This window comes from Silene latifolia, chromosome 4, assembly GCF_048544455.1.
Source record: "Silene latifolia isolate original U9 population chromosome 4, ASM4854445v1, whole genome shotgun sequence".
Classification (NCBI taxonomy): domain Eukaryota; kingdom Viridiplantae; phylum Streptophyta; class Magnoliopsida; order Caryophyllales; family Caryophyllaceae; genus Silene; species Silene latifolia.
The window spans coordinates 7797848-7823304 of record NC_133529.1 but is presented as its reverse complement, the minus strand read 5'-3'; the positions used below and the strand labels follow the sequence as shown (position 1 = coordinate 7823304).

Here is a 25457-nt window from a genome sequence, read left to right as displayed (position 1 = left end):
GTGATATAATATTAGCATGACATATATTCCCTTCAATCCATTCCAATGTTCCCACTTTCTATATTCGTACAATCCACTTTCTATATTACAATTATGTCTTTGTAACCACCTTATTAAAACTTCACATTATGATATCTTTTTGTAAACACTCCTAATTAAATCCAAGAATACCCCCCACAAAAACAATATAAAGTCATTCCACATTAAAATTTATGCCTTGACCAACGGAGCATTGGATTGGAAGAAGTAGTATAACATTTGATTGTTTAGTTTTGTGCGTAACAAAGAAAAAAATTGAGTTTATATACATGATCTTTCAAAGGTTTTTAACCTATATTTATATTACTTGTTGAGTTCTTATTTTATATAATATACTTTTAAAATAAAATTTATCTATTTAACTTCTCCAATCAATACCTCAATCAACCAACCTTTTCCCATGTCCAAACCCTTCTACCCAACTAACCAGCCTAACCCATCAGAGTCAACCTTATTATTGAAGAACCAATTTAGCCCCCGCGTATAAATACCTTTTTCTATCTCCTAAATCACACTCGTAAACGTCAGAGAGTAATCGTACCCATCGAGACTGAACTCTTCCCCTTCCCCAAAGCCCACCTCCACCCCTTGTAAAAATAAAAACCTTAGAATGAGTTATAGTAGATTTGGTCCATTGCAATGTTTAGTTTGGTTATCTTGGAATGGAGTTTGAATCAATTAGAATCTAACTCCATTCTAATCCGTTGAAATCTCATACCCACCTGATCTTCACCAAGGTTTTAAGTTCCATTCCTTTAGTATACAATTTTTTGGGTCAATTGGTTCAAGGTGAAGGAATGGAATAAAATGGAGTATGATACCATAGAATGATAGAGCTATGGGATCCAGAATCTATTACTTTCTAAAATTATTTGATTCATTCTAAACTTGTAAAGGAAAGGAATATAGCTTGATATCAAGGGAGGAATATGGGTATGAAATTCCAAGGGATTGAAATGGAGTTAGAATCCATGGGTATCTAACTCCATTTCATAATACACCAACAAAACACTGGAATGGAGCAACTCTATTTTATTCCATTTCAGAAAACCCAACCAAACACCTCTTAGGTCTTGTTCTTTTGGATTGAAATTATCTGAACTGAACTTAATAGAGCTGAACTGAACTGAACTTAATGGAATTGAATTGAACTGAAATGAAATAATAATAAAAGGATTATACTAATAATAATACCAATAATTATAAACATTATAATAACAATAATACCAATAATAATAATAAATATTATAATAATATTATTCATTAAGAATAAATATATTATTATAATATAATGATAATATTGTAATAAGATATATAAAAAATAAAATAGTAATAATAATAATAATAATATAAATGATACCATTATAAATAATAATAACTAAAAAATAAATATAATAATAATAATAATAGGTCTAATATAATAACTTACTAGATTTTGTGCCCGTGCGTTGCACGGCTTTTAAATTTGTCTTTCCTCTAATTTTTATGGACCTTTCAATATCATTTTAAATGATACGTAACAGTTGTGTTTCAATTACTCAAATAAGGTACTTTGTACCGTTTTCCCAAATTTTCGAAATTAAATTTTAAACTAAATAACTATGTCAAACAATAGCACATGGGATTTGCATGATTTTCTCATATATCGTAAAACTAAGACTCATGCTTGTTTACTTGCACATAGTCTTATAAAATTTAAATTTAAATTACATGTATTATAATGACTTTAAATAAACCAAAATGAAGTTTATATATATAATACTTGGACTGATAGTTTTTAGAATTTGTTCATTAATACCTGTTTGTTTTTCAATTGGTCAAGGAATATAGACATATAGTAAATCTCTTTTTTTCGAATAACAATCATAATTTAATCATTGCTGGATCAAATTGTAATTATCTAAAAACATTTAGAGATAGTTGGAATGTTATATCTTTCGGTCAAACTATAGAACTATGTTCATTAATACCTAGGGCTGTTTATGACCCCATACAATTTCTCGCTTAAGATGGGTTTGTTCGTTTTAAGTTTGGGACGAATATTATATGATATATAGCACAAAAGTATGTTAGTGTGTTGTTATTTTATTCATGTTATTTGTAAGATGTACATACCCGTTTGTATCAGTCCCCAAGTCACGTGTCATTGGAGCCATCCATATTAACTTTGTTTCTTCATTTAGTAATCCTCACTTTTTCATTTCATTTTTACAATTCCAGAACAAAACATCTCCTTATTTCTCATCCCCAACCTCTAGATCTTTCATGACCACCAACAAATCCGCCTCCCTAACCTTATCAATTGACTTTTGGAACAACACCACTTGAACCCCACCCGACAAAGAGGATTCAATAACTTGTTGAATCATAAATCGAATTGAAAATTCAAAAACTGTATGAATCATCGTTGTTCATCTTGGAACGAATTCCATTGGTTTAACTCAATTTCCGCGTGTATAAAATTGGAAAACTTATGTCATAATTTAGGCCCCCGTTCTATTAGTTTTTAGCTTCTTATACCATATAAAAAGCTGAAAATATCAACAAAATAAAACTTTTGTAAAATTCAAAGAACAATTTGGTTGTCTTGGTAGTCTCTTTGATCGATATGCATGCATCATGTATGTGAAGTGCAATGACAATTTTGTCAAAGCATACTCATGAATAGCCGTTCGACGTTCGTTCATTCATATGTAGATAAATGCAAAGTATGATTAGTCCATTTGCTATACATTTGTTTACTTTTTACCCTTATAATATATCTTTAATACTTGCATTAATATATCCGTATAATAGGGAGTAATTTTACAAAACTTATCTTTTATTTATCTACATTTGATATTAATATATTTTTTAATATTTTTTTATTATATTGATTTTATACCTACATAGTTTACAAATCTCAGAGGCTTTCATATAGCTTGAAATGTCCTTTTCGAGAAAACGGACAGTGGTGCACTTGCTGACTCTCTAGTAAGATGAAGTCGAATACAATGTAGTAGTGTAGTACTCCGTAGTTGATTGAACTTGTATTGGTGGATGCATCCTCCATCCTTTAAAAGATATTCTTCGGAGACTAATCTTTGCCATACAACTACTATAGCACAAAGATATATACTATCCCGTACCTCTTTGCTTGTAGTAGATCATTCCAGTGATAAACCTTTACTATTTATTGTTTGTGTTTGATTCTAATATGCCCACAACAATAGCCTTTATTAATGAATCATCACCATTCACCAAGAGATATCACCATCAATTTTAATTTGTTAATAATATAAGAGAAAGTATAACTGAATGAGGTGATCATTATTGACTGAAACGATTACAATATATAGCAGAATGCCTTGGGGAACAATCCAAGTATATTCCACATGAATAATATCCTAACAAATAATAATTGATGATTGAGAAGTAAGAAAGCCGAATGAAATGCAAAGCGCCTCTAAATTAAGGGCTCCCTCTATACAGAACTATTATCTACGGAGTAGGGAGTAGCTTTTAGTGTTCTTGTATGTATTGATACAAAAATCACGCAAAGAAAATCAGAACGGAAAAATTCAGATTCATCGTCTTCATATAACAATACAGAAAAAATTTGATTACTTTTTTGCTCTTTTCTCAACGAAAACCCCCAATATATATGCAAAATAACAGTCTACGTAGTTGTCAATAAAAGGAATCATCAAGTGCAAAAGTGGTAACCCTAAGCTGATGCATGGTGTATATATATACCTACTTTGTAATTAGTGTTTTAGTTCTTAACAAATTCAAATGGAAAATAGATCTTTTATCAGTTGTTATTAATTATAATATAATTATTATATCTTCTGCATTATCTGTTTGGCCAAATCTATATCTTTTCGTACAAATTAATATTTAAACTATATAGGTGTTTTACAAAAGTTGGAGACTTTAGAATTGCCTGAAAAAAGCCTCTTTTATATATATACTAGATTTAATGCACGTGCGATGCACGTGCCACTTGTAATATTCTGTCTCTTGAACCTTCGTTGAGCATCAAGTTATAAAATAACCGTTACAAATGTGAACTCTCATCTACAAAGAGGCTCGATGTGAAATCCACCTCCAATTTAACAAAATTACTCATGTAAATACATTTCTAATTCACTAAAAAGCACTATAATAGCTAACACTAATTCTACGCGTTATTTGTGCAATTCCAAAATGATCAAATTACGCAACCTAATACATTTTAGACTTCTAGTGACAACACTCAAATAGGACCAACCCTTGAATGATTAAAAAAACGTGTACATAAATTAGATTAATTAAATAGTTTTATGATTATTAAGTTTTTAATTAACATTTAGGCATTTGTTAAAGCTGGATTCTCTAAAATCGCTCGAAAAAAGCATTTAAAGATTTTCATCAATTTGCATTATAAGTAAAGGAAGACGCTAATTGAAACTCTCTACATTTATCATCTTTATAACATAGATTTATGTTTTGTACTCCGTATTTTTTTAATTATGTAGAAAAAACTACAAAATATTACTCCGTACTTACTACTGTAATACAATTGGAATAAGTTAGTTCAATTCAAATTCGCCTTGTATCATAATCAATTTTGTATTAGTTATAGTTATTGTTCATCAATGATCATTGATTTCTTATTATCAAATACGGAGTATTCTCCATGAAGAGACTTGTAACTTCTTAAAAGCACTGAAAGCAAAACATCTACTCCCTTGTTCCGAATATTTGTTTATCTATTTAATTTTTTTTAGGTTCAGTCAATTGTGTACCTTTCTATTTTGAAAATACTTTTAATAAATAATTTGATCCTCACTCCCAATTTGGTCCACTTGTCATCAAATAATGACTTTCTTCTCTTTTTTTGGTCTTTGTGTCAAAATCAAAAATAAACAAATGACCGGTACGAAGGGGGGACTATTTACTTCTCATATTCTATATGACTTGCTAGTTGCTACAGTAGAACATAATAATTTTCAAACAATGTGCAAACAATAAAATTGATGTTTAGTTAAATGGAATAATAAATGCGTATCTATCAATTTAAAGTCACAGACCATATAGTGGCGGAGCTGGGGTTAGCAGGGGCGCTCGTCCCCGTTGGCGAATGGAAATCGCAAAAGTTTTAGTTGAAATTTTCGAAAAAAATTCGAGTTCCCCTTATCCCATAACCCGTTCGGCCCTGCTGAAAATTTTCGCCCCGCTAGGTTCAAATCCTGGCTCCGCCACTGGAACCATACATAATTTAATAAGAACGAATAATGAACAAACTTGTAGTGTTATTTTCTTTTCAGTATCTTAATATTTATACCAATTTTTCGTCACTGGACTTTAAACTATACTAAGTAGAATTTATCGGTCAAAAGTGAAGCTTGAGTAAAAACAATCCTATAAGCATGTTCCTTTCGTTACTCAATTTTAAACTTTCTAATTTTTCTATGAGCTGTATTTTAATCCTGATTGCTAAACATTTGGTTGAGACGGAGTAAGTATATCTCTATAAAGTCATTTTACACACAATTTAATCATTTGGTTGAGCGTAATGAAATCTCGTCTCCGTCATATTTTTGTTTCATAGTATACACTCAAAATTACTATAAAACGCTTCTCCACTGCTTTTGTCAACAAACAAAGGATAACTTTGACATGTATAGGCGTGGTGTACCGAGTAACGCACATGCCTTAAATAAAAAGATATTATGTCTCTCAGCAAACCACTTACGGAATACTATATGCTTCATAACATACCAACTCAAAGAACCAAACACTCTAAATTACACATGGTATGGAAGAATCATATGCTTTTAGGTAGGTTCAAACTTAACAAAAACGACAATTTACAGCAACAAAAAATGATTGCATGTGTGTCATATTTATATGGGTATAAACCTGAATATAGAACGAAGAAAATCAAAACTTGTAGCATAACATGTAACAAAACTAAAAACTATGATCTCAACAATAGGAAATAACAATAGAGCCATATGGTTAAAATAATGAAAATTAAGCAATGTTATGTACAAATTGGTATTCCTGAGTATACGTCAAATATATCTCATGAAGATAAACAAATATTTGTGTTAAAATAAAGGGGGAGCTATTCAGGAGTTTATAGTGGAAAAGCTGACCTTAAAAGCCGTAATTGTCGTGAGCATGAGCAATCATCAATAAACACAATTAACCGCAACCCTGTAGGCCTGTAGTCAAACAACAAATATTATGTGGCTAATAACAAAAATTAGAAATACTGAATACGTTGCATAATATAAACATAAACATATGAATATTTGATGATGTCTATTGTTTTCAGTAAATAGCTAATAACGAATTAACGATATATACACCCCTTTCAAGAAAGGGAAATTAACGATATATATATATGCAGTCGTATCTACAAATCTTTCGAGAATAATATTATTAGAATTATAACACTATTAGACATCTATCTCTTATAGAGTTATGGTCCTACAATTTTGATCTCCTAGCCAACCTCTATCATCTAACAATATGTAATTCTTCTTATCATACGTTTCTTTGGTATCTAACAAGACATTGGATTTGTTGATTGTTATTTATTCTTATCTTTTAGATATAATTTGATACATAAATAATTTAAGGTAGTTTACGGAAGTTGGAGACTCTATAATCGCTCGAAAAAAGCTTCCTTTATTAATATAGATAGATAGATATTGAATTGATTAATATAATAATATTAAGTATAATAATAATAATAATAATAATAATAATAATAAATATGTAACTAATAATAGTAATAATAATGAATATATTAATAAAATAATAAATATAATATAATAACTTATTAATATAATATTATTAAATATAATAACAGTAATAATAATGATAATAATAATAATAATAATAATAATAATCATTAATATGTTATGAATAATATTAATAATAATGAATATATTAATAAAATAATAAATATAATATAATAATAATGATAATAATAATAAAAAAAATATATTAAATACAAATATAATAATATAAACGATACGAATTAATTAATAAATAAAATAGTAATATAATAAATATAAAAATAAGCATATAACTTGTTGTGAATGGTTGCGATTACAAAGTTGCATTTCGGGAAAGCTTTAATTATCCCGCATAGTAAATTATTTGTATAAATATTTCATAATATTTATAGACTTTTTATGCGCGAGACTATAAAGTTGTAATAATAGTCATGTGTAGTATTCTCTAAATCATTACATATCATAGATTTAATAAAAATATACAAATAATGATATGAAAGCAGTATTATTTCACAAAATATACTCGATCATAATATTAATATATAATATTAATATTGGAAATAGTGGCAAATTAGTTTTGAGGGTTATATGAGACAAATCTAATGCGGTCATATATAAAATGGATAGAAGCATTTTTAGTTGGTTGTACAGTAAGTTAGGGGTCGTTTGTCTGCCAGTATAAAAATATGTGAAGAAATAGAAGTTTCCGTGAATTTAAAAAAAAAATGAAAGCATGTGAATCAATACATATTCAACTTTTTCACTGTTTTAGGTAAATTAGAGTAATAGTTTTTTTATATATCTCTCTTATAATGAAATATGAATGTAAACAATATAATAAATTAACAATAAATGTAAAAATGTTTTGAAAGATGAGAATTTTAAAATTGGTGGAGAAAAATACATATATCATTAACAAAAAAAAGAAAATATGTATTATTATCCATAATTATCATGACATTAGCAATAACAACATATGTAGGAGCATATTTTAGCGTTCTTTTTGTTCATTACATAAATAAATTCCTTGTACTGAGGGTTGTGCATGCACGCACGTTTGTAATATAACTTAGTTCAGCATAGGGCCTCCAGGCCTCTTAATACCTCCATTTTCTTATATTGTTAGCCAGTTACAAATATTTTATGTTGTTAATTATTATATTTGTTATTCCGAATAAAATTGGAGAGTGCGAATATATCTAAGTTTTTTTTCTAAATTACATTAAACTTTTCATATTAGAGAACAATATTCTAATTGTAATTGAAAAAGTAGGAAAAGTTAATAATGTTAAAAATAGGTGTAAAAATATTAAAGAATAATTTTCTAATTCTAATAAGAAAATTGTAAATAATTAATTATTTCCTAATTCTAATAAAAAATTGTAAATATTTAACTATCTCCTAATTCTAATAGGAAAAGTGTAAGTAAGTGTCTTGAAAAAAAAAGCCTCTTTTAGTTATATACTAGATTTAATGCCCGGGCAATGCCCGGGCCAATTTGTAATATCCTATGGTTATGATGTAATAATACTAAGACCTTGTTCTTTTGGACTTAATTTTGTTGAATTTATAAGAGCTCAAGTTTTCTGAACTGAACATATAAAAGCTGAGCTAAACTTATAGAAGCTTAACTTTTCTGAACTTATAAGAGCTGAATTGGACTTATAAGAGCTCAGCTTATACAAAAACGGAATTACTTTTTTCACATACGGATTTTACTTTATCACATACACTTTTTCATTTACTTTCCATTTAATACCCTTATACCAAAAAAAAAAAACCTAATATAATTGCTCCGCTTGAACAATGAATCCTCAATCTCCGATTAATGATGGAGGTGCAAGTGTGCAACTAACTACCATATTGACCTATTTTATGGCCCCCTCAAAAATCCTACTATAATTGGGGTTTTATGCTTAAGTTAAATGTGTTTTATGTAGATAAAGGTGCTGCAAATGGCTATTGTGTTCGGTTGTTGATGCTTCCCCTAATTTATCGGTTAATGAATATTGTAGAACAGTGTAAATGAAGTCAGGCTCATTTGCCCTAACGATGTACATCCTCTACTCTTTAACCATGCCCAGAAATTGTTCTAATTTCCGCGTTCTAGTGTCGACGGAAATCGGTGGGGATTGCTTTATCTTTGTGACGCCCTAGCCTTGATAATGTCTGAACATGACGGACAGGATATGCCGGAGGGTGAGTAGGTCGGAGGGACGGTAGGCCGGTGGATAGTGAGGAAATGAGTGGGTAAATGGTTGAGTGAAGGAGATGGAAAAAATGTCAAAGGTAAAATCGTAAAAAGCGTATGTGAAAGAGTAAATTGCGTATGTGAAAAAACACGACCCATAGAAAAATAGGTGTTGAGCTTAACTACTCTAAACTAAACTTACTGGAGCTGAATTAAACTACTTTAACTGTTCTAAACTGAACTTGAACTTATAGGAGCTTAACTTTTTTTAACTGAACTTATAAGAGAGCTAAACTGAACTTAAAGGAAGTGTCTAAAAGAACATAGCCTAACAACTAAATTTTGCCACTAATTTATTTCTGACTCCGATCCCAGGTGATTAAATCAGATGACATAAGTTAACCTAAAATTTGGAGTTCGAATTTATAGAACGGTAATAACGCTACTAAAGTAATCTAAAAGGTAGAAAACTGACCATACCGCCTATTTAATATTTAAATGATACAGAGTATTTTTTTTCGTATTGTCTTTACCTTGTATCAATTTTTCTCAATATTGTATTAAAATTATGTACATATCTTTTACTTGGATAAAGTCGGACTATTATCAAATAATAATACTAATTATTTTAATTTGCAAATTGCAGAAAGTGTTTTAACTCAAGCTCATGTACGATTGAAATAATAATTTAATACTGCCCTTTAATAAGGTTACGTTTAGGTTAATTATATTGCAGTAAAATAAGAGAATAATGACTCGTCATGCATAACATATACAATTAATAACAACATCCAAACATTGATAAGAATGTAAGATCGCTTTTGCCTAAACATATAAACAAATGAGGCATCATAAACATGCATTAGAAAAAAAATTACAAAACACCTAAATGATGTAAATCGAATACACAGTATAATAAAAGCCACCAATGAAACGGAATACTCGACCACTTTTATAATTGTGTAGTTACTTAAATATTAGTACTTGCCTTTGGAACTAAGTCTTGCATATCTTAGACAATCATGCATCTTGATCTCACTGACCGATCATCTCCCTTTTTGAGACCTTAAGAGTCGAGAGATTCTAATACACAATTCATAACCTAAGACTTATCAAGAGTCTCTTATTTAAGACAATTTATTACCCCTTTCATCTTATTTTATTGTCCCCCTTTCTATATTGGAAGAATTTAAGGAAAATAATGAACTATCAACTTCACCCCTTAAATTAAAGAAGAGTTGAGATATTGATTTTATAGAGGTCATGGTGGTAATTAGTTATTTAGGGACGATATTGAATAATTAAAATTTTTCTTTGCCAAATTTGGAAGGGAACAATAGGTTATTGGATAAAATTTGAAGTAATTACTACGGATCGTATGAATTATGTGACCATAAGGCTAGTACGTGCATAGAATTTTAGTTCTACGCGTTGCCGTTTTATAGTTGTGTCGTTGACAATGATGTACCTGAAAGTAAAATAATGAAAAATTACAAAGCTTATTGAGAATCAAGCAATACCCATTAAAGTATTAAACATTAACAATTTAACATGACTAAATTATACGGAAGTAGTACTAACAATGTTAATGACGAATGTAATCATTCTCATAAATTCATAGAATACTCAAGTACTACAATAATCAAAAGAACAAAAATATCTGGCTAATAAGGGGGTTGAAATACGAAAACAAAGAATGAGAAATAATGCACCATGAATTATAATTTTTAAGAAGCATATATATATATATATATATATATATATATATATATATATATATATTGAAATCATGCGACCCCTTCTGCGGGTGGAGGCCAGTGACACCTTCTAAACCATTGGATTAAACAACTACAAGTCATTCGGATGTTGACACGTGTCCCTTTATATAACCCAACAAACTGTTGATTTCCCCTTATTCATTTACTCAATCGCGTTTACTCCGTTCAATTTCCCTCTCTTCAGCCCAGATTTCGCCGCCATTTCTCACCGAGCTTCCGTCCACCATGACCACTGAGCTTTTCGATCTCCATTATCATCCGAAAGTTAGGTAATTTCGATCCACTAATGTTCAGATGTAAGCATTCTTTTCGATCTCCATTATCTTGTGACTGTCTAATATTTTATTCTTCAGCTGAAATGTCAAAGGCTTTGCCACCTCCATCAAAAAAGCTTTCTAGATATGCTCCATTAATTCATGTCATGAAAGTAAGCGGTCTCTTGTGAGCTAATAAGGATTATACCACTTATGTTGTACAGATATTATTAAGTATGTACCTTATATTTGCAGGTGATGCCGGGGAAGATTAATCTGATTATTGGCAGTGGAGGGAAGACAGTAAGGGGCATTATTGAAGAAACTGGTGTTGACGCCATTGACACGCAAGATGATGGAACAGTGAGCTTAAATTTAATTTTATATTGTGTCATGCAATCCATTATCCACCATTGATGCAATGATACTAATAAAAATTATACGGTAGGTGAAAATTACTGCAAGGGATTTGGTGAGCCTTGAGAAGTCAAGGGCCATGATTGCCAATCTAACAATGGTTCCTGCCATTGGGGATGTTTACAGGTTTGTTCTGCAAAGCCAAAGTCTTACCTTCTCTTTATTTTCTTTACACGTTCCCTTTTGGGACGTTTTTTCTTCCCACTTTCCCTTTTTGGCTAGTTTTGATTGTCTTTTACCAAATTATCCTATCAGCTTTATAAAATTACAAAACTGGCACCCTGGAGCTTCTGATTCAGAAATAAAGAAGTCATACAGAAGACTTTCTGTCCAATACCATCCTGATAAAAATCCAGATCCAGGTAGAAGCTCCTGGGAATTTCTCAGTGTAGATTGAGTTCCGTTAAACTGGAGTTTCTGGTGTATCAGTACCGTCTTAACAATCTTGTTTATTGAACGAGGCGATTAGGCACATATATGTCTCCCTTGATACTCCTGATGAGTTGGCCTGATCAGCTCATTTTGCTGACAATTTTGGGACACTCAACCTCACTATGGAGGCACAAGAGGTAATCCTTGGTTTGATCTTCACCTAGTCCTTACATTTCGATGACGGTGAAAAATGAGTGTGGTTGATGTGGCTATTCTTTAACACTGATTTTGAATGACATTCACAAAATCATATCCTAAATTCACAAAATAAAGACCCAGTTTCATAAAGTTAGGTCTTAGATTCACAAAATCAAGTCCAGCATTCACAAGATTAGCCCCAAGTCACAAAATCAAGTCCAAGATTCACAGTATTATGTCCAGGGTTCACAAAATTAGGTCCAGGATTCACAAGATTAGCTCCAAGATTCACAATATTAGCTCCAAGATTCACAAAATAAGGTTCAAACATAGACCTGATTTTGTGAAACCTGGACTTGATTTTGTGAAGCTTGGAGTATATTATGTGAACCCTAGACCTAATTATGTGAAATCTGATTTTGGAGACCTGAATGCAATCAGATGAAGACTTTTTGTCTAACAGAAACTAGCAGACAGCATTTTGGAGACCTGAATGCAATGAAAACCAAAAGATACAAGACTTTCCGTCTAACCGAAACAAATAAAAGACAGCATTTTGGAGACCTGAATGCAATGACAAAATGGTAGAAATAGAATTGGAAAAGAGAAGGCAGGCGGGTACTTATGCTGCAAAATGGTAGAAATAGAACTGTATTTAAGTTCGTTCCTGATGCCCGTTCTACAATCACGGAGTCATATGGTAATGAATCTAGGGTTGTTCATCACATTGACAGTCAATCGCAGGTTAGGGTTTTCATTGTTGCATATCTAAAGGCTATTAGCTTAAGGTTCCTCTTATTTAATCTTTGTTATGTACTCGTATATCTTAACGGCTATTAGCTCAAATGGGAGAGCAATGTGCAAATCTTGCACAAAGGTATGAGTTCGAATCTCATATAGCCTAGTTAATTTAAGAATCTAGTGTATTAAACTTAAATACAATAACATTGAGGATGAGTTAGCCAAATCCGTATTCTGATGTGGAAAATTGAGGATGAGTAGAAGAAGCTCAAACTTAGATGGCACAAACGGCGTGCATAAGCCAAAACGTCGTGCAGAGCCACTAAAGGAGCAAAGGATTACAATTTTGAGTCCTTTGTAAAGTCAATGTTAGAAATTATCTAAATTGGGTGCAATTGGGCATGACAGAAAAGGCCAAAACCCAAAAGGCCAGTAGAGAAATACCAATTAGGCTTTGAAGTAACAGTAGGTGTCAATAACCAACATGGGAGTCGAACCCACACCTTGTGCATTGCACAACGCTCTACCATTTGAGCTAATTGGTTTTAAAATAATTAAATCATTCCACTAGTTTTCATCATGTGAGTTGTTCTCTTATCTCTGCTCCCCCTGCCATTAGAGGAACGACTGAAGAAATTGATTCTCGAGGTGTGCTCTAGTCCTTACCTTGGAACTTTCCATTTTTTGGTTAACTGCTACGCTGAAAAGAAATAGTTGTCACTTTGGTATTTTGCTATGTACTAGTATAGTTGTGTATATAGCTTCTGATCTTTTTCCACGTTCATGTTGAGGAACAAAATTAATTGCGGTTTTTTTGAATATGTGCTGCTTTAGTTCATTCCATCTTGAAAGAATGTGAAAGAAAATCATACCCCCATTTATTTTAACCACTTATGATGACCAAGTTTCACAAAATAAGGTTTGAGATTCACCAAATAAGGAAAAGAGCAAAAAAACGTGATTTTAACCACTTATGATGACCAAGTTTCAAAAAATAAGCTCTAAGATTCACTGAACAAGGTTTGAGATTCACAAAACAAAGTTTGAAATTCACCTAATAAAGAAAAGAGCAAAATAGGTGATTTTAACCACTTATGATGATCAAGTTTCACAAAACAAGCCTTAAGATTCACGGAATAAGGTATGAGATTCACAAAATAAGGTTTGAGATTCACCAAATAAGGAAAAGAGCAAAAAACGGGATTTTAACCACTTATGATGACCAAGTTTCACAAAACAAGCCTTAAGATTCACTGAATAAGGTATGAGATTCACAAAATAAGGTTTGAGATTCACCAAATAAGGAAAAGAGCAAAAAACGGGATTTTAACCACTTATGATGACCAAGTTTCACAAAATAAGCTCTAAGATTCACTGAACAAGGTCTGAGATTCACAAAACAAAGTCTGAGATTCACCTAATAAAGAAAAAAGCAAAATAGGTGATTTTAACCACTTATGATGATCAAGTTTCACAAAACAAGCCTTAAGATTCACTGAATAAGGTATGAGATTCACAAAATAAGGTCTGAGATTCACCAAATAAGGAAAAGAGCAAAAAAACGTGATTTTAACCACTCATGATGACCAAGTTTCACAAAACAAGCTCTAAGATTCACTGAACAAGGTCTGAGATTCACAAAACAAAGTCTGAGATTCACCTAACAAAGAAAAGAGCAAAATAGGTGATTTTAACCACTTATGATGATCAAGTTTCACAAAACAAGCCTTAAGATTCACTGAATGAGGTATGAAATTCACAAAATAAGGTCTGAGATTCACCAAATAAGAAAAAGAGCAAAAACAAACTTTAGGATTCAAAATATTGTCTTCTAATTTCACAAAACAAACTTTAGGATTCACAAAATAGGGCATAAGATTCACAAAATAAGAAAAGGAAGAAAATAGGTGATTTCGACCATTTAATAATCAAGTTTCACAACATTGTCTTCTAACATTCACAATATAAGCTCTAAGATTCACAAAATAAGGTTTATATTCACAAAATAAAAAATGATCAAATTTTTCACAATATTGTCTTCTAGCTTTACAAAACAAGCACTAGGATTCACAAAACAAAGTCTAGAATTCACAAAAAAAAAAAGAGCAAAATAGGTGATTTCGACCATTTTATGACCCAATTTCACAATATTACCTTTTAGTTTCACAAAATAAGTTCTAGGATTCACAAAATAAGGTTTAGGATTCACAAAATAAGGTATAAGATTCACAAAAAAAATGCTATAAAAACTGACATACTAACCTCTTAGCGGCATTTGAACAAACACTTGGTGGGCATTCTTCTGCTTGAGATGGTTTTCATTATCCATTATTCCTGGATTTCCCTTTTGTGCTTCGCAAGCTATCACCAATTCATCATCAATCGACGAATACAAATAGATTTAAAGGAACAAAATTATATGAATATGCTTAATTATATGAATATGCTTAATTTAGATCAAAATTATAAAATTACCTCGAAATTAATCAAAATCTTCTTCTGAAATTGTTTGAATGGCGTTGTTGTATGTTGTTTTGATAAAATGTATGAATAATTTTCCAGGAAATCGTTGCAATTGTTGTTGTTGATTCGAATTTTCCAGGAAATCGAAGAAATCTTTGAACAATTTTCTAGGAAAACGAGATATGTGATGTTGTGTTCGTTGTCATATTTTGATAGAGAGAGAGGAGGGGGGTAAGTATTGGGCTGTTGATTGTATTTGAATTTCCCAGGAAGAATTAGTCCACCCCAAGTTTACAAGGAATTTGGTGAGAGACCGGCCGCCTCGCCATAATGAGGTGCCTCACCGGATCCGGCCTCTCTCTCTCTCTCTCTATATATATATATATATATATATATATATATATAGAGAGAGAGAGAGAGAGATTGAATCATGTGAGGCACCCTTCTTAGGGTAAGGCGGCTGGACACCTTCTAAACCGTCAGATCTAATAACTATAGACGCACCAGATGCTGCCACGTGTCCCTATTTAATCATACACTCAAAGCAAATGCCAGCCAACTACTTCATTTACGACATTTCACTCTCTCTCTCTACTCTCTCTCTCCCTGTCTCTGTCCTTCACGCATTACTCCACTCTCAACACTCAACTACCGTTTTTTCGATTAACTTCGTTCATCATCGTCTGAATCACACGCAGTTCATCACCTGATATTTTGATCGCGATCGTCATCATCATCATCATCTCTGTTCGGTCGTCCTTCTTCGGATCTAGGTATGTGATATTCTCGTTCGTATCACTATTTTTCTTCATTTTCGATCAATTATTGTAGATCTACTTTTTTCAGACGTTGTTCAATCTACTATTTTTTTCGATAATGTATTACTAAATCATTTTCATTATAATGCAGGTTTTAATCATCCTCGAAGAATTATCCGGTCAGTACGAACGCAGCAAAATCAATTTCGGAGCATTTTTGATCTACTATTTGTATGTCCTGTTCGCTCTCTTCAATACTTACTTCGTCAATTTTTGTTTATTAGGTTTTTCTCATTGTTCATTGCTTAATATGTTTCGTTTTTGTTAATATTGTGCTTTTTTGTTGTTGTTGTTGTTGTGGTGCTCTGTTGATTCTGCAATGTCGACATAGTTCTGTGTTTGTGTATCATGAAACTTGGTCTGATGTGTTGTTGTTAAACCTGAGTTAATTCTGTGAATTTTGGAGTCGTTTTTGTGAATCTGGTGGAATATTTTGTGAATCTGGTGGAATATTTTGTGAATCATTCTCATTATAATGCAGGAAGTTAAACCTGTGTTTGTGTATCATGAAACTTGGAGGTGATATTGTGAATATTGGACTGATGTGTCGTTGTTAAACCCGAGTTAATTTTGTGAATTTTGGAGTCGTTTTTGTGAATCGGTGGAATATTTTGTGAATGCGGTGCAATATTTTGCGAATCATTCTCATTATAATGCAGGAAGTTAAACCCTGCCTCATGATTGTCATCTTTTTATGATGAGTTTATGTGAATGTTTGTCTGAAGCATAGACCTTATCTTGCAAAACCTATAGACCACTTTGTCCATAGTTGGTTATTTTTTCATCTGAATGCTTTGCCTTGTTTTGATATGGCTTTTAATCCTACTTATCTGGAATGTACTTATACGAAACATGACATTTTGTGTATGTGTATGAAATGTATTACTTATTATGTTTTAGTTATTTTCATTTATTTAAATGTCTCGAACTGTTTTAGTTATTTATATGCCTAGGTCAATTGCTCCTGTCTGCGTATACATTGCCAACTATGGACACTTGGTGTACGGGTCGGGTAATCGATATATTTGAAGAGGCGAGTTTGAGCTCATTAAATGGATATGCTATATTGCTTGGACAGACTTCTTGCATTTGTAGGGACTAGTATCTTGGTAATTTGAAAAATAATTTAGTAGCTACATTCCCTATCACGCAAGGGTACACTTTTGAGTCTTACAAATGTGTTCTTAAGGTATTACTATGCTCAAACTCTGCCTCATCTGTACAATTCCTTGGGTTGTATTAAAACGGAATTTTAGGTTACCTTTCTTTCCATGTACTAGTAGAAAGAATATGTATCATAGATGAAGATGATAACGATGAAGATCGATCCCTACAAACAAGCCTTTCTCACGACCTATATTTTTCGCCATATCCCAACATTTGTGTTGCTCATTTAGCCCGGCCTTCTGGTTGTGACGGTTTCCTGGCTAAATGAGCAACACCAAATGGTGGGATATGGCGTAACATATATGCCATGAGAAAGACTTGTTTTGGAGGGATCGATTATCTTCATCGTCCTCATCTTCATCTTTGATATATTTGCTTTCTTGTACATCTAAAGAAAGCTTGCCTACAATGCCCTTATAATACAACACAAGGAATTGTATCTGTACAGCTGAATATGAGGACAGTAATACCTTATGAACACAGTTGTAGGACTTAAAGTTGTACCCTTGCGTGTTAGGGATGTAGCTACTAAATTATATTTCAAATGAACCTATTATGTTTAGTTGTCGGTCGGTGTACTTAGGTCTATCACCGTTAGTATTTAATCTTACGTTTGTATACTTTCTAAGGCACCCTTGTATAAATATGTAATCAGTAGTTTTCTATTTCGGATGTTGTATCAACATAATGTATGAATACTATGTTCTATTAATCAAGTTTATTTTCCTTTTATTTTGTCAATCCTCGAGCATCTATCTTTCATAATAACTTCGAATACAACTTTCATAATAATTTAGCTGGCATGCACTTGATGAGATTCTGTTCTGTCTCTCTATGCTGTAATGTTGATTCATAATTACGTGAATCGTATACTTGATTTTGTGAATCTTGGAGTAGTTGTTGTGAAACCTAGATCTGCCATTGTGAAACTTATTCATTTAGTTACTAACCTACTATGCGTTCCTATTATTATTTTTAGTGAATTATGGAGTCTTGGTGCAAAGGGTGTGTCGTTAATGCTTTTGAAGAAGACGAATCGTCATTTCGTGCAGCTTATGTCTGTCAAAAACAAAACGCAATCAGTGTGTCTTTTAAGGAAGGCCGATTTGGCGAGAGTTAAATTATCTTCCCTCGCTATCACTCACAACATTCTGTTTTCAATATTCAAGGAGTTATGCATAATATATTTTCTAAACTTGATGCCTTTGAAGACAAGGCAAATATGGCTATTGTGTGTCGGAATTGGTCTCAGTTATTTCTTATTCATCCCAATGCTCCCGGTGTAACCGCTGCATATTGGCTTTCTCTTGAAATCAACCATGTGGAGGGTATTCTAATTATTCATAGGGGTGCTAACCTAATATTCCAAACGTGCAAATGTTTGCTGACTGATAATATGTCAGCTAAATTCATCCTTCATTTTCACCAATATAACCATCCAAGTGCCATGAACCTTCTGAATGCTATTGATCGCGCTACAATTTATGAGAACTTACGTTCTTTACCTCCAGTGATGTCTACTGAACGAGCCACTGCAATTGCTATTGCTGTCAACTTATTACGCAATTGTATAGACGCATGTTCTATTGATTTACCTTCTATTATGGACCTATAGCCTACATTTGTATCCCTTTTCCTAAAATACTATCTTTGTAATTTTCGGCATTGAACGTTGCTATCTTGTTTGCCGTGTTCTATTGTCGATAGTTTATAAATATAATGTATGACTACTATGTTTTATTAATGAAGTTTGCTTTGTGTTCTTTGTTTTTTGTGAATCCTTGCGTTCCCTATTGTTTCATAATAACTTCAAATGACAATTTCAATAATAACTTCAATAATAACTTCATGCCCCGTTGACATTTCCGGCCCCCTATTGTTAACCCCGTCCCCCAAAAAAGGGTTCACCCGTCCCCTCCTAGGGTGTCTTTTGGTCTTGTCGTTGGTCGAATGACTATGTACAAGGGAAAGGGTTTAGGGTTGGATTAGGCGGTTCCGCGGTAGCGGATCCGCCTAATCCAACCCTAAACCCTTTCCCGTCCCGTTTTAGGACACCCGGGCCCCTACTGTTAACCCCGTCCCCCAAAAAAGGGTTCACCCGTCCCCTCCTAGGGTGTCTTTTGGTCTTGTCGTTGGTCGAATGACTATGTACAAGGGAAAGGGTTTAGGGTTGGATTAGGCGGTTCCGCGGTAGCGCGATCCGCCTAATCCAACCCTAAACCCTTTCCCCGTCCCGTTTAGGACACCCGGCCCCTACTGTTAACCCCGTCCCCAAAAAAGGGTTCACCCGTCCCCTCCTAGGGTGTCTTTTGGTCTTGGCGTTGGTCGAATGACTATGTACAAGGGAAAGGGTTTAGGGTTGGATTAGGCGGTTCCGCGGTAGCGGATCCGCCTAATCCAACCCTAAACCCTTTTCCGTCCCGTTTTAGGACACCCGGCCCCTACTGTTAACCCCGTCCCCCAAAAAGGGTTCACCCGTCCCCTCCTAGGGTGTCTTTTGGTCTTGTCGTTGGTCGAATGACTATGTACAAGGGAAAGGGTTTAGGGTTGGATTAGGCGGATCCGCGGTAGCGATCCGCCTAATCCAACCCTAAACCCTTTCCCGTCCCGTTTTAGGACACCCGGGCCCCTCTATCATTAACCCCGTCCCCAAAAAAGGGTTCACCCGTCCCCTCCTAGGGTGTCTTTTGGTCTTGGCGTTGGTCGAATGATTATGTACAAGGAAAGGGTTTAGGGTTGGATTAGGCGGATCCGCGGTAGCGGATCCGCCTAATCCAACCCTAAACCCTTTCCCGTCCCGTTTTAGGACACCCGGCCCCTACTGTTAACCCCGTCCCCCAAAAAAGGGTTCACCCGTCCCCTCCTAGGGTGTCTTTTGGTCTTGGCGTTGGATCAAGAACAGTTTCAGACTATAAATCATATAGCTTATTTTTGAATCCTATAGCTTATTTTGTGAGACTGGGGGTTTATTTTGTGCATCTCAGGTCTTATCCCTGGATTCAGACTATATAAATTTTATGCCTTATTTTGTGAATCATAGAGGTTAATTTGTGAAACTGGGGAGTTATTTTGTGAATCTCAGGTCTTATCCTCACATTCAGACTATATAAATCTTATGTCTTATTGAAAAGAATCCTTGAGGTTATTTCGTGAAACTGGAGAGTTATTTTGTGAATCTCAGGTCCTATCCCCCCCAAAATAGACTATATAAATATTAGTTTTTATTTTTGTGTATCCTTTCAGCTTATTTAAAGATGATTATTGTGAAACAGGCTACAAGATGAAGCGACCATCACGGGCGGTTGTTGAGCAAGCTGCCGCTCCTCCACCAGCAAAAAAACAGAGGGTGCGTACAGAGGGACTGCCTACAGTGAGGACTCGAATGTCGCCAAAAGGGTTGTACAACTTTCTGAAAGATACGAAAAATCCACCGAGTGATCAACAGATTCAAGCTATAAAAGACATGGGCTTTGGCGGTCTGTTAATGATTGAAACAGACAAGGTTCCCTAGGGACCTTGCTTATTGGCTAGTGTCAAATTACAACCCAAAGAAAGGGATGGTTATTTGACAAAAACTCCCCGTATTAGAGGAGGACATCCATCTTTGCATGAGCATTCCAATGGGTTCAAGACCTTTTGAGGAAGCGTCACATGTGGATAAGTGTCCTGCTTATTTAGCTACGTTGGAAAACTTTCGAAAGCAATATCCACACAAATATATCGATGATCACCACGTCTTGACCAAATTATCCATGCAGAAAGATGGTGGAGATGACTTTAAACGAAATTTCATCGTTTACATATTCTCGTCTCTGTTGGGTGGCGTGCAAGGGAATCCCGCAAGTTTGAGGATTTTAAAAAGTTTAGGTGATACTTCACGATTCCGAATTCAATTGGTGCAATTTCATCAAACGAAGTTGGTGACCAAGTTGAGTCTTGGCAAAAGGAGGAGTGGAGAGATGTCAAACGCTTGAAAGGAGATAATTTTTTTGGTGGACCCATTATGGTGCTCGTGTACATTTACTTGGACCGTTTCGTCTACAAATCAAGATTGGTCGTAAGAAAGTTTCCAACTTGTTGTAATTGGACGAAAGAAAAAATTGCAAAAAGAATTAAACAGGAGTTGAAGGCAAAAAAGGTTTCGGTCAAGGTTCTGTGGAGCCTCCCCTTGTCATGAGCTACCACACACTCGCACCCGCACCTCAGCCACCGGTCACAAAGCTTGAGCATGTTCAGTCCAAATCAACCATTGAAGAAGGCATACCAGATATAGGGTCTGACATTCCACATTGCGGTGACAAGGAAACTGATGGCCTTAGTGACAGTAAGTGTGAGATTGTTCACAAACTTGCTGACGCCGCAAAGGTAGCGGCTGCAGCTTTCGCTAGGTACAGATCTCTTGCTATTCAAGCTACGAACAAGCTACCTTCCTCGGCGGTCTCTCTACTATGGTGGCAGCCGTTAATGGTATTGCGGACGGGTATATTTCATCCCAACAGGATGAGTTTGATGAGAATGTTGGGGATGAAGAAAATGCCGATGATGGGAATAAGGAGGAAAATATAGAGATGGGTAATAATGAGGATGCTAAGAAGGATGAGGATGGTGAACTGAATTTGGACAACGTGGTCAATAATATCGTTGGAAACACGTTATCCATTGCAGCGAATGTTGTGGAGAATGATCACGTTGTTAATGACGATGTGGACAGGATGGGTGGATGGTCCGACGCTGATTTACGTGCGGCATTGGAAATTATGGATGACACTTTTGTACCGATTCGTGCACCAGATCCCAAAGTGACAAGAAAACCCATTCGGAAACGTCGTAAACCAAGATTGCCAACCCCATCGATTGCCCACGGTGGAGGCGCTGCGACGACGATCATTTTTTTGTCTTCTCAAGAAGACAGTCTATTGATCCTCAGTCCCAGCCAACACCAACACCAGTTGTCGAACTAGCCGAAACCCCAACTATTATTGATTTACCTGATACTCCAATGATTCCAGTCGTCCGTCCACCATCTCCGAAACGTGTGTGGAAGAATCGAGCAATTGCCTGAAAAACCATTGGTCACTCACCCGTACATTCGTCGTCGTCATGGAAACCGTTTGTCGGGTGATGAAACCACCGGTCCGTGCCGAAAGCGGAGACGAAGAGGGACCAGGTGAGGAAAGCATACAAGGTGAGGAAAGAATAGTTCAGTGTCAGAGGGAAGAGGATGAGGGAACCAGATTTCCTACATTATCTGTACCATCAGTTTCTGATCATGTTGATGTCACTAATGTTGATGTCAATAATGTTGATGTCAATACTCCTGCTATTGTGCGTCCTAGAAGAGAGATAATTCCAAATTGCTGCCTATCGATCTCCGTATCTCCAAAGAAACATCAATGTTATTACTTTGCTTTTAATAGGGAGGAGAAAATACTTGTTGGATTTCGGGCTTTGCTCAACAAAAGAGAACAAAGGTATTTGACTATGACCTTGTTTTGTAAATCTCAGGTCTCATTTTGTGAATCAGACAATTTATAAATCGTAGGGCTTATATTGTGAATCCAATAGACTTTGTTTGCCAATCGACGGCTTGTTTTGCGAATCTGATTGTTTTGATTGTTGCGTGCAGTGATATTCTTTTTCAAAGTAACACTCAGAGATTGACAAGGAGCATGTTGAGGACTATACCTGAAGGTGATCGAGTATGTTCTGAAGCTGTAAATATTTGGTGTGAGATCCTAAACAGTAATGAGAAGTTGAAATCACCGGATTCTCCTGTTCGTTTATTTGTTCCATACTCCAATGACGGTGTTAGTTCCCCCCCGGGTTGTCTGGAAAATATTGATGTTTCTTCAGTTCAATTAGTAAGTTTTGGTTTGGTGTTATTATGTTTTGTGAAACCTATTTTCATCTTTATGTCTAGGGATGGCAATTATGACCCAAACCGAACCGAACCCGAATCGAACCGAAGGAAAAAATTCGATCCAAACCCACTCTTTAAAAACCCAGTCCCGAACCACTTTTTAAAAATCCATATCCATATCCACTATTGGAAAACCCGAACCAAATCCAAACCTGGTCCATTCATACCCGAACCCGATCCAAGTGGATATTATTGAAAATTTAGGTTTTATTAACCTTGAAATTTAAATTTTCTTATATAAGATTAAATTTTTATGTAGTCAAATCGAGTTTCGTATTGGGTTTTGGATTATGTGGTGGATCGGGTATGGATTTGGAACGGGTATGGGTTTGAAAAAAGTATAATGGATCGGGTATGGATTTTAAAATTTTGGATATGGATCGAGTATGGATATGGATCTGTGATCCAATAAGAAAGTGGATCGGGTTTGGATCTTGCAAAACCCGATCCAACCCGACCCATTGCCATCCCTATTTATGTCCTTCTTTTCATTTCATCTTGTCTTGTTTTCAGATTTGCACTCCAATCATGTCTACATCATGCCCACCGTTCTTCTTTTGTTTCGACCTTCGATGGAATAAATTGACAGTCATACACCCTATGAATGGAGTAGATGTTAACTATTCTGATTATGTGCAACCTACGGTGCGTCTTTTCCTCCATTTCTGGTTATGCAACGCTGTGGATTCACGATCAAAGTGTTTGACAAGCATGTAACACATCCACGTAATTAAGTGCTAATTTAGGTTGTGTCTGTGCAGAAAGACAGGCTCATTAATTGGGTTTCACCAAGATTCGCATCAGTGGCTGACATGATGCCTGAGTTGTTTATCCCTCCTTCAATTTTGAAGTCTGGTGAAATGGATACCGGCGTCTATTTGTTTCACCTGTTGGAGCATTACAAAGGGAACAAAACTGACTGTCCTTTAATTATAACTTCGTAAGATACCTTTACTTAACCTTGTGAACCCGAGAGTTAGATTTGTCGGACACAGAGTTAATTTCCTGAAACACGGGGCCGATTCTGTGAACTTTGGAATAATTATAAGGACTTTTTGTTTTGCATTTATAGGTAAGTCAATTGAAACGCTATGCATTGAAGTTATGCCTTCGAATTATGACCTCCGGTGACAACATGTTGAAAGCTACTGTCGAACGAAGTGCAGAAGAGTGGAATTGTGTGCCTATGTATGACCCATTCCCTTATTAATCATGTTTTGTGAATCTTAGATGTTATTTTTGGTTTTATCTGTTGTTCTTAATTTCTGAATCGTGGGTCTTATTATGTGAATCAAATATCTTGATTTGTGAATCACAGATCTTAAGCTGTCTTATTAATATTTGTCAGGGGCTACCGGCGTCTACCTTATTCTGAAGACCACCTTGTGAAGGTTATTTGGCACCGCAAAGGAAGAGATGTCATACAGTAAGTATTTTTCCCCTTTACTTTTATTTTTTTGTGCTTTTCCCTTGCCCCTTTACTTTAATTTTTATTTTTATTTTGGATAATTCTAGTAATGTTTCTTAATGTGCCTTACTACAGCGAGGCTATGGTGTGTACTGAGTGGATGGAAGTCACACGAGCGGGTTTATCTACGCTTAGACCGCGTCAGTGGGTTATGGATCAAGTAAGTAGACTACTAGCGTTCATTTCATTGTATTATCTGTAATCTTTTGTTTCATTCCTAATATTGTTTTTTTAGGTGATTGATATGTTTGGGATTAAGACGACACTTCATCGACCAGATCTTCTGTACTTGCCATCGACTGTCATTGTGGTTAGCTTTGAACTTGTTTTAATATTCAAGTATCTTGATTATCCCAAATTGATATGGTTTGTAAAATCACCTTTTGTGGTATGTAGAACTGTACAAAGAAGAAAAACCCTTGTATTTGGAATCAATACATCAGTGGGACATACAAACCGGTGAATGGTGCCACAATCCGAAAGGTCTGGTCCCTCCACAATATTTTTCTTTTTTTTTTTTGTGGCGGACATGTAGGGCTGTAAATTGGAGACTAATCTTTATTATATATATCAGGTTTTTATACCGCTGATCAAAGACAAACATTGGTGGGCTTGTATATGCGATATGGAGAGTAAAACGAATTACATCCTCAACTCAAGCAACAGCGTACAGTCGTATGATGTACATAATACAACCATAGACACGGTATTAATTATTTGCCTAAACTAACCCTTGACAGGTTGTGAATCAGAGTATATAAAACATTTTTATTGTACAATCAGTATTAACTCGATACATTTTCAGGTGGCCAAATTATCTCTTATTTTGGCAAGAAGTTCCCCGTCATATTATCC

At 34.5% G+C, this 25457-nt stretch overlaps 2 long non-coding RNA genes across 2 annotated transcripts; both read left to right on the top strand.

The window, feature by feature from the left end:
* The first annotated feature begins 11124 nt into the window (after positions 1 to 11124).
* Positions 11125 to 11605, top strand: LOC141652025 (uncharacterized). Its single transcript, XR_012546943.1, has 3 exons — positions 11125 to 11211; positions 11294 to 11401; positions 11487 to 11605. It is a non-coding gene; the product is annotated as an uncharacterized LOC141652025 (long non-coding RNA).
* Positions 11606 to 22844: 11239 nt separating this feature from the next.
* On the top strand, positions 22845 to 24048 carry LOC141652024 (uncharacterized). The gene is made up of 3 exons (XR_012546942.1): positions 22845 to 23075; positions 23648 to 23779; positions 23896 to 24048. It is a non-coding gene; the product is annotated as an uncharacterized LOC141652024 (long non-coding RNA).
* Positions 24049 to 25457: the final 1409 nt, after the last annotated feature.